Raw genomic sequence first — 11,054 nt, 5'->3', positions numbered from 1 at the left:
TTCAATTCAATGGTATGACGATACCATAAGTATGTATGCCATAACAGAGTATGTTTTCAGAGTTCGATTTCAGAAAATGCATGTTTTAAAGAGTTAAAACTGAGCTTAAAGGGGGTTAGGTGGCTTCTCGAAGAAGGTTTGAGTTCAAGTAACTCTTAGACTAAAATCGTGATTTGCCGATCTAGGTATATTATTTTTAGGTTGGCAACGACCATGTGGCGTAGCAGGGTCAGAGACTTCAACCCTTGAGGCATACTTGAGTTGGAGGCTTCCCCGCTGAGTCAATGGTAGATTTCATATAGACCATGGAATTTCAGAGTTGTAGGGTATACCAGCTAGCACAGAAGTAAAACAAAGAATGTCTCAGATTTCAGATGATTTTCTTTCAAAATCTTTAAGAAATGCCCATGAGATTTCTTACTATATAAGATATGTTTATGAACAGTTTTAAATGATCTCATATATGTTGAATATAAATTATTATTTTGGATTTGCTCTGCGTACCACTACATCTGTATTGACCCCCTACTTCCCAGGTTCGGAGGCTCAGTCTAAGAGTCTGGCAAATCAATAGAGTATTCCAGAAAGCAGTGATCCGTGCAGTGGTGAGACTTCTTTGTTCCAGAAGGCCTAGTATTTCAAATTATGTTGTTTCGTTATTTTGGTCTACTGGGGGCCTATCCCAGTTTCCAAAACAGACTGAGTTAGATCTTATTCAGATGTTTTGAATTGCAGTTTTCTTTCTTATATCTTGAAACCCAGAGTTAATGATCATGTTTTCGTGTTAGATTATATTTTCATATTTTCTTTTATGGTATGAATGTTGTGCCTGATTCCAGATCAGATAGAGTAGGACGTCTGGGCCTTCATGGTTTGGGATGTCCATCACAGCCAGGCTCTAGTTCGGGTCATGATAGGTAGTTAGTAGTGGTGCGAGTTGTGATAGATAAGTTGGTTAGTAGTATGGATTGGCTAGTAATGGTTGCTGATTGTGGTACTGTTGACGGCAGTGGTGACGGTGAATATTATTAGAATAAAAGAGGTAGTAGATATGGTAACGGTTGACAATTGTGGTTGGTAGCGATATTTGTTTTCGATGGTGGTTGTGATGGTAAAGGTGGTTGGTGATAGTGGGTGGTGGTTGACAATAGTGACTGTGGCAGAGGTGGTTAGTGGTGGTGACTGCTGATTATGAATAGAGTGTTGAATATTATCCAACACCAGAATATCCCTTCAGACCTATTAAGACTTGGTTCTAGATTTGAATGATTAAGACCTATTCAGACTTATTAAGAGTTAAAACCTTGATAAAAAACAAATGCACTTAATGGTTTGAAGTCTGAACCATTTATATTCATACCTCCATTAAGATGTAAACAAATGAGGTCTTAGTCATATTTTAAGCCTCTTAACTTCGAAGATTTGTACATTTGTCTTCCTGACCCCGAGAGGTAGATTTTTGAGTCAATTAATGTTCAGAGGTGTAAGGAGCATATCTTTCAGGTTTTTCGGACGAGAAATGGGTCTTTTTTAGATTTTGATTCCAGCAGCTCATCGCTATAGGACCGCATCGCGGTGCCTATAGCGATGGAGCCCTCACCACGTCATGGTGGCTCTCTAAAACACAATTCTATTACGAATTTAAGTGTTTAAGGGGAAATTGAATCTTTTTTCATCAGCCCAATTCATCCAATCCTAATTAAAATCATCAATTAGCGCATAAATTGCCTATCTACTCCAAGTTGTAACACCCCACATTTTGTGCTAGAACGAAAAATTATCATTTCTATGCTTAGATGATCCAAATGCCATAAATCCAATGCAAATTTGGCATGTTAATGAATTATGTAGTGTGGAACCTATTTGAGCATGAATTGAGATCATAGAGGTCCCCTAACTCAAGGACGAGTTGAAAGCTTTCCTATCGTTTCAGTTTGAGTAAGCGTTGAAACTTGGGTCAACTTTAATTGACCATAACTCTTTGTATATAAAGAATTAGAGGGCACAGTATATATCAAATTAATGCTCTTCAAATTATCATTCCAACGATATCAATTTTTCCAAAATCCGATATCCAAACAAAAAGTTATGACCATTTTTGTGACTGAGACAGTAGCATCGCGCGATTAGCGTGCGACGCATGCTCTGTCGCACACACCCAATTTCTAAGTTTTGTTTTAGCCTTTTTAAGGGCAAAAGTGGTATTTTCCACCCCCCACCCCATTCAGCCATAACATGGGATTAAATCCCCCAAATACCAAAATAAGGTCATTCTGTCTCAAAATCACCAAGAACACTTCATAGGCTTTCAACCTAAAGATCAAAATATCTTAAGATTTCACCATGGGTTTTCAATAATTCTTTGAGATTCAGAATCACCATTGCGAGGGCTACAAGAAGCACCCATCAATTGTTCGAATAGCATCCCTAAAGCACGAGTTCATTCAAGAGTCATAAATTAAGGTACGTGGGGTTTTTCTAAAATTTCATGGGCAAAGAAACCATCTTTAATTCATGCTAACGGTCTGGAAATCATGATTTTTAAGAAAGGGGTTTTGAATTTACAAGAGAGCATGAATCTTAATGAATCCCTCTCTTGTTATGATTTTTCTTTACTTTTCATATGCTATGGATTGTTTTGAATGCATCTTGAAAAGCATGATATGAAATGTCTTTATTAATGCTATGATTGAATTATGGTTTTAATTTCAAAAGAGAGGGATGTTTATGTTGACCAATGTTGAATATAAATATATAATGAGAAGAGTTGCATGGTTTGTCAAAGATTACATGACCACCACATATTTATTGAAAGAATGAGAATTTTTGCATAGTTTTTGCAACATGAAATCTCTTAGACTATTTGCATGCTTGGGTGGTCTGAAATATGTTTTAATGAAAGAATCATGCATGGTACAATATGGCTCAGAAGTAGGACTTGCAAGTCTTGGTGTGACGACACCAACTCCGTTAAACCCAGAGTAATTTAGAACAGAATAGAACACATGTTTGAAATCACATTTTCAGATTATGAATTCTAAAAGATGCATGTTTAAAAAAATGTTTTAAAATGGGCTTACAGAGAGTTAGATGGTTATCCAAAGAAGGTATGAATTGAAGGACTCTATGCTAGAAACCATGATTTGCCGACACGGGATTATGGTACCATGCTTTGTGATCTTGTGTACCTTGATTCATGTCATCCCAAATTGGTATTTTGGTTAGGAGCCCTGCTTTATGATCTTTTGCACTACCATGACAGGTTGATTTGATTGAGGATTTTGGCACCCTGATGTGTGATCTTGCGTGTCCTCCTTATAGAAACTCCAATCCTTGCAACAAACTTAGATTGGGGGCTTGGCTGCCGAGTCAAAGACGGATTCTATATAGACCATGGAATTACAAATTGTAGGGTGTACCATCTAGCTCAGAAATAAGACAGAGTGAGTCATGGTTTCAAAGAAATGTTTCAAAGTCTTTATGAACATCAATTAGATGAAGTGTGATATTTCCTCAATAAAAAATTGCTTACCCTTCTAGTAACAATAAACATTTACGGTGAATCGTCTTAGTGGCATAATAGCGCTCCAGTAATTTCCCAAAATTTGTCATCAGATAATACACAAGGTGTATAACTGATGAGAATAACCATTTCTCAAATTAGAACTATCCTTAATACACCAAACTAAACCAAATGATGGATGAAAAAATAATCTTGACATTACTTAATCCCAACATTACATAAGGTTGTTCAAACGACGCCTAAATGCAATACTCTGCATGCAACTCCAACACATCATTCACTTGCAACAAAATGGACTTTTCAGGTTTACAAGGTATCAAATAATAAACCTGGACATCTACTCTCGTTAAAATATTCGGGTAAGGTAGACATCTAAGCTAAAAAAATATTCTGGGAAATCTTAGAAGCTTAGTCAATTTTTTGATAGGATTGAAAATCCTCTGCAAGTACTCAGCAAAAGGTCAAAGCATATAAAGTAACAGTTGTAACATGTCAAACCTCATTTTGTAAGAGACCTATAAACTCATTGTACAAAAATTAAGATAACCTTTACATGATGTAACTGAAAGGACTGTTTCTTTCTAGAGCCCCCTTCTCCATACTGATCATTCCACTGAAGAAGCTCGGTCATATTTGTGGATTCAGATGAAACACTTGCACAAACCTACAAGAACAGATGATCACAGTTCTCCAATCGTCAACACCCTTATGCAGTTAAATTTAGAAAGTTCAAAGATGCTGCCAGATTTTAACTCACCTGCTGATGAGAATATCTGAAGTCGTCCATATTCAGTGGCCGTAACTCTGCACTGCTGCTTAGTGTTGGAGGTGGTCTACCATCAGCACTAGCTGCAGCCTGTTCCTATAATCAAATGTAAGAGCTAGATGCCTGTTTTAGCAAGTATACTAAAGAGGCACATGCACACAAACATATATATACACACAAGGGCCTCCTAAATTGCCTTGTACGTCATTCTTGCAAGTATAGCTCAAAATTAGATGAACAAAATAGCCAAGTTAATCAGCACAGAATCTATATTGCCTCTTCCTTCTATTGTAACACACCGCATTTTCGAGCTAGAAATCAAACCGTCATTCCTACGTTTATAAGCTCAAATTCCATGCTTTATGTTTAAATTCATGTTTCATGATCTTTCGCCTAGTACATGAAGTGATTATGAGGTGAAAAATGCTGATATAAATGGCTTAGAGCAAAGTTGAGCAAAGAATCATTTCATTCATTCAAAGTTTGATATTCGATTCTACAAAAGTCTATTTTGAACTTGTATAACTTTCGATACACATAAAATTTCTAAGCTCAAGTTCACCAAATTGTATATAATTGAGTTAGCATTGCAACGATACCAATTTCGCCAAAATCCGATAACCTAGCGAAAAATTATGACATTTTTTGTCGGACTTATCCACCAAGGAAAGGCAGTAAGCCGACGTGATATCGACGCGACGCGTCGGCCAGCACATTACGGAACTGTTTCACTCGTTAAATAAGTTTCTAATGAGTCAGGGGCATTTTGGTCACTTCCCCTCACCCAAAATCCATCCATAACATAAGATTTGCGCCCCAAAAACCATAATACACTCTATAATTCATTTTTCCTCTCAAATCAAAACCCTAACTCCTTCCCCCAAAGATCAAGAACTCAACCCTAAGATCAAGAATTTCAAGAGAAGGATCAAGATCTAGGTTCTTTCTTTCAAACCTTGTAATCTAAGGTACGTGGGGTTGTCCTAATCTCATGGGCATGATTTTGATACGAATTTAAACAAGGTTTTAATAATTACTTAAGTAAGTATGCAATTATAAGTGGGGTTTTGTTTTTAGCACAGAAAGCATGCATTGCGATATGATTTTGAGAAGAATATTGAAACATCATGGGGTTGTTTGCTTATATATCTAAATTATTGAAATGGTGGACATGTGATTTGAATTTTGAAAGGTGTTATGAACATGAGTTGTAAATATTTTAATCCGCATGGTGATGTTTTATGTATTCCACATGATACTATTGTTAAACTACCGAGAGCATGAGTTTTATATCCACTATTGTACTACTTTATAAATGATGATGTCTCTTAACTATTACATGTTGGGAATCACTATGCATATATTGGTGTATGGGAGTCTTGTTGGTGTTCATACTATGATTTGCATAAGAAGTTTTGAGAATTGATGTGGTACTAATGACTTGCAAGTAAGGGTATGACGATATCCCACGGAGGAATTGCCTCGAATGAACAGAGGAAAAAAATGTTGTGAGCATGATGCATGTTTTCCTTATATCAAACTTAAAGCTTTATTGATGTGAGTTAGATGTAGGTTACCCGAAGAAAGCACGAGTTAGATCACTCTATGCTGGAAACCGTGATTTGCCGACACGGGAACTTGAAACCCTGCTATGTGATCTTACGTACCTAGTACTATGTCATCCAAACTCGGGACCTATGGTTAGGAGCCCTGCTTTGTGATATTGAGCCCAACCACGACATATTGACTTGATTAGGGTTATGGCGCCCTGCTGTGTGATCTTATGTGTCCTTCCCTCACTAGTACTCCAACCTTGGCGGCAACCGAGATTTGGCAATCGGTGAAAATGTAAAATTGTAGGCTGTACCATCTATCTCCATAGTGCTACATTATTGTTGAAAATCATTATTCTATGCCCATGTGTTTTCAAATGACTTTGCGTTAACGTGTTTTATAATAGCTCTCACCTATGTTGTATAAGTTGTATTTTGTTTTTGGATTACTCTACATACCAGTACATCTGTATTGACTCCCTATATTCCAGGATCGAGGCACAGTTCCACGGTCCCAAGTAGTAGATCTGTGTGTGTCAGAAGTTACTGTTGGTGAGCCTTCTCTCTTTCGGAAGGCCAGATTTCAAGATATCATTGTTTCTTTTTCTTTTTTTTTGGTCTACTGGGGCCTTGTCCCAAATTTATCTCATATGTATGATAGCTAATGTAATGTTAGAGATTTCTCATATGGTTGTCACATGTTTAGATTATTCAGAATTTTCCTTTTAAAATTGTTCAAGTTTATGAGATTGACCATGGTTCCATCATGTATTGTTTCCCGCAAATTTTCTTAGACTATATGAATATTGTGTATGAGTACCCGATTTAGAAGAGCGCCCAGGCCTTCGTGATTTGGGATGCTCGTTACGGCTAAGGCCCCGGCTCGAGTCGTGACATCTATATTGTTTGATATGTTTTATACATTTTTTGTTTATATTAAGTGAGCTGGCCCTCAAACTTATGTTTCTCCCGAGTTGTGAAATCTCACTGATGCTTGCGCCAATGTAGGCTTCCTACATCACGCCCCATTGGAGTGCGACCTTCTCCGGACCCTGTGAGAATTTGGATGCTTCATGCACCAGACTATCTTTTCTTTTCACAAGCCCATGTTGTCAAAGTTTAACTCCACGGTTTTTCATTAGAAACTTCCTTTCCACCAAATCCAGGACCAAAAACAACATACATTTGAATTAAGATACTTCAAAAGGATCCTCTAAAGCCCATGAAAAATTATGTAAAGAAAGTGAAATAGGCATCCATAACAAACTACCGAGAAAATCCATTGGAACAGACAAAAAGTTATTTTCTACCTCAGCTAAGCAGTCAATGAACACACATCAACAAAAGAGATGTAGCACCTTTTTTTCGTCTTCTAGGATATCTATAATGGGTCGTTATGCAGTGGTTGCGCAGAGATTCTACATGATAAAGGAGTTAAATTAGAAAAACACAGCAAATTCAAACATCAGAAAGATGAAACAAGGACTAGTCATTTATCCAAGCAAATAAGAATAACAGACACCTTAAGGTCACTTCCGGAATATCCGCCAGTCGTACTTGCAACTGATTCCAGATCAACATCCTGAGCCAAGTCTTCTTTTGCGAGTATCACTTTTAGAATTTTTGCTCTGTTTGGAGCATCTGGTAAATTGACCATCAACCTGTACAGAAAAGGCATGAAAAGGGCATTAAGCAAGTGTTAAAAGAATTTCTTCAATAATATCTGCAAATTAGTCATTCCTCTTTTACCAGCGTGGAAGTTGCCTTATAACAGCTTCATCAATGTCAAATGGCCTGTTTGTTGCTGCAAGTACCAGAACTCATTCAGTATCCTTTGTGCGTAATCCCTCCCAATTCAGCATGAATTCATTTTTCAATGTGCGCATTGCCTGATGTTCTTCTGGATTTTCCCTTCTTCCCAGCATACTATCAACCTTGAGAAAGCCGCCTAAACAAACAGGAGACAAAAGGGATCAGAAAAAGGATCGAATTTTAAAGCATGAAGGATGAAAGAAACATGCTAACGTCTAAGGAAGCATCCTTCATCTACAAAAATAATGCTGGGAGCAATTTTACTAGCCAGCGAGTAGACAGCTTTTATGCATTTCTCACCCTCGCCAGACCACTGCGGCATTGGAAAAGAAAAAGATTAAGGTTGTTCTAATGCTAGGAAACTACTATGAACAACATCACCTATACTCAATAGGCCACAAATAAGCTCCAACAAAACAAACCTTTGACCTGATACTTGACATTGAAATATTAATAAAATTTGCTCCCGCTTCAGTTGCAACGGCTTTTGCCAGCATGGTTTTCCCAGTTCCAGGAGGACCAAACAAAAGTATTCCTTCGCAGGGCTGCGAATGAAATTGAAGAGCAATATTTTCTTAAATAATCACAAATCTCTAGATAATGCTTGAAAATTCAAGTCCCAAAAGGAGAAACAACAGTTGGAGTAACATTTTTCATCAAGCACAAACTTCCTGTCAAACTGCTCAGATGAAACAAACCCAAGAGTAAGAAATATAAGTAACTATCTTTATCTTCAAGTTTAACTGTGGAAATAATGTGGTCAAACTTAAACCAACATTATTAGGTAATACTAATACTCTTATTTTAGTGGGAAAAACAAATGGATTAAAACAAAGCTGGAGTGATTGATCCTTGAACAAAAAGGTCTAATACTTCCAAACTTTTATACAAGCTAATCTACTTAGACGAGCAAAATCTGGATAAATTGCAGATGTAAACCTTGGTTAGTTGACTCTTGGAGAAAAGTGCAGGTCTCTGTAATGGAAGCATGATCAGCTCTTTTAATATATCCTTGACACTTTGAAGTTCACCGATATCATCAAATGTCACCCATATATCACTGGGGGGAATGACATCAGCCAGAAGTGCCTTCTCAAACTCATTGTCTGTCTCAACATCCTGCGTTGGAGAAAAATTAGTTCATCAGTTCCTAAGTCAGTATCTGCCATATCAAATCAAGGAGCTTTTTATACAAATTTCGCAAAGCATCAGATAAGGAATATTATAATCACCTTGAGTGACTTCTTCAAGCTCTTGGTATCATTTTGGTTTGCTTGTAAGAGTTCCAACCCATACTGAATGCTGTTAAATCGCAAAAGATTCCCACAATTGTTCAATTCAACAATCATTACAGTCAAAGAAAATCATGGATAGGAGAATATCAGATGCTGCTATTTCTATTACCTAACGGGAGATAAGACAAGCCTCATGTCAACATTTGCTTGAGTGTTCCGAATCAAATGATGGCTCAACGCCCATCCAACAACCTTCTCTGCACCTTCAAGCACCCAATAATTCGGCTCTTTTTCAAAAAAAAAAAAAAAAAAAAAACACCTGGTTGACATAATTGCCTTTTCTTCCTTTTTATTTTTTGGTAATGAAGGATGTTATGATTCGGATAAAATAAGCAAACCACAAGTCAAAGAAAGACAAGAACAACAACTTATGATAACCAGGGGCAGACCTAGGTGGTTCACAGGGGTTCACCCAAACCCCCTCGGCAAAAAATTACGTTGTATATAGAAAGTAGAAAATCTATATTTATGTACATATATTAATGTTGAACCACATGAAACAAGACACTTAGATAGCCCAGTGGTGTTATTTTCACTGCCAGCTCTTATTATAAAAATTAAATGTATTGTACAGCTCTTATTCTAAAAAACAAATGCTAGGTGCTACTGCTATATAAATAAATAAATAAAATATTTTACATCCCTTGAAATTGTAAATTTTATTGGCTTTTTCACACATTTATATTTTTATTTTTCGAACCTCCTGAAGAAAATTCCTGGATCCGCCAATGATGATAACACATAATATCCAATCAACCTATGATCTTAGCCTATAGTATAGTCAAAGCACATAAGTTAGCTCGATCAAATACTGTATAGATCCTACACCCACACCCAAATCGTGTCGGACTGACACGGATGTGATAGAGATTTTAAATGATCTAAAAGACATAGTGATGTATATTATAGTGAGAATCTAAAGTATCCCACAAATCCCTCAACCCCCTTCCCACAACTATGTGAAGAAAAAGGAAGAGCAGTGAAAGCAGCAGCTTACTTTTAACAGAAAAATTATGGTCTTTGATGCACAATGTCTCGAGTCCGTTGCATTCTAACCCAATCCGGCTCAGAACGTATATAAGAACGACAATCATATAACAATAAGTAGTTAAAGACAGAAGTCATGTCATTAATCTATTGAATTCATAAATCAATCATTCAACTTGTTCACACAATTTTTTTCAAAAAAAGAATATCAGAGAGCAGTAACCTAGTCTTAGAATGCTGGAAATACATTGACAGAATTCTTGGGGAAATCAGGAATATATTGAGTCAACGAGGGTGGAATTTCAGTTTCAGAGGGATACTAAGCAGCTAAGAAATTGACGGAGTTACTCAACTTCTGCAGTAGCTGGAGGTGTTCCAGAGGGACAACAGACAGTGAAGATTACTTAACATGGAAAGGCTACAATAAGACGATCTTTACAGTAAGGTCAACTTATTTTTTTAGACAGGGGTCCAAATGGCCTTGGAAACATATTTGGGAAGTCAAGTCTCCATTTTAAGTTGGAAACATATCATACTTTCTGAGGGGATTCACAAATGTGAGGTGAAAAATTGGTCATTCATAACTTTAAAGGTCCGAAAGGCTTACTGTTTTCAAGCAATTAAAATTTTCTTTCACTGTTAGGGTTTTAGCATCTTGATCCAGTTGTTGTTTCCAAGTAGACAGAAGTGCTTCATCCTGCAATACTCAAAGCCACTCAGTGATTTGCTAAAGAATTTAAAATTCTATAGAATTTAAAAAACAGACCTGCGGCATGTACATAACCACTTTATTTGGGAAAAGTTTCGTCATAAATTTATTTGTACTTGCAACCTGTTTCCCCTTGTCTTGCATCTTCCCAAAACTATCCTGAACACGTCGAAATTCAGCACTATTTTGAAAAGACAATTAAGTTGTCATATGGCTGTGTTTATTCAATGGCAGTACAACACAAGGGCCAATTCATATCCAGGGTTTTCGAATGTAAATGATACTTTTTTGGAAAAGATAAATTTCTTTTAAACATTGTAAACAACACTAAAGTTGGTGAAGCGGAAAAAGCACCTAAAATGAAGAGGAAAGGAACCGAAAGACAACGAAGAATTAGAAAAATTATTTT

The 11,054-nt window shown here is 36.8% G+C and overlaps 1 pseudogene; it reads right to left on the bottom strand.

Moving 5' to 3' along the window:
• Positions 1–3,978: 3,978 nt before the first annotated feature.
• On the bottom strand, positions 3,979–10,969 carry LOC107853120 (annotated as a pseudogene).
• Positions 10,970–11,054: the final 85 nt, after the last annotated feature.

Source organism: Capsicum annuum, chromosome 6 (assembly GCF_002878395.1).
Source record: "Capsicum annuum cultivar UCD-10X-F1 chromosome 6, UCD10Xv1.1, whole genome shotgun sequence".
NCBI lineage: Eukaryota > Viridiplantae > Streptophyta > Magnoliopsida > Solanales > Solanaceae > Capsicum > Capsicum annuum.
This window is presented reverse-complemented; position numbering and strand designations above follow the sequence as displayed.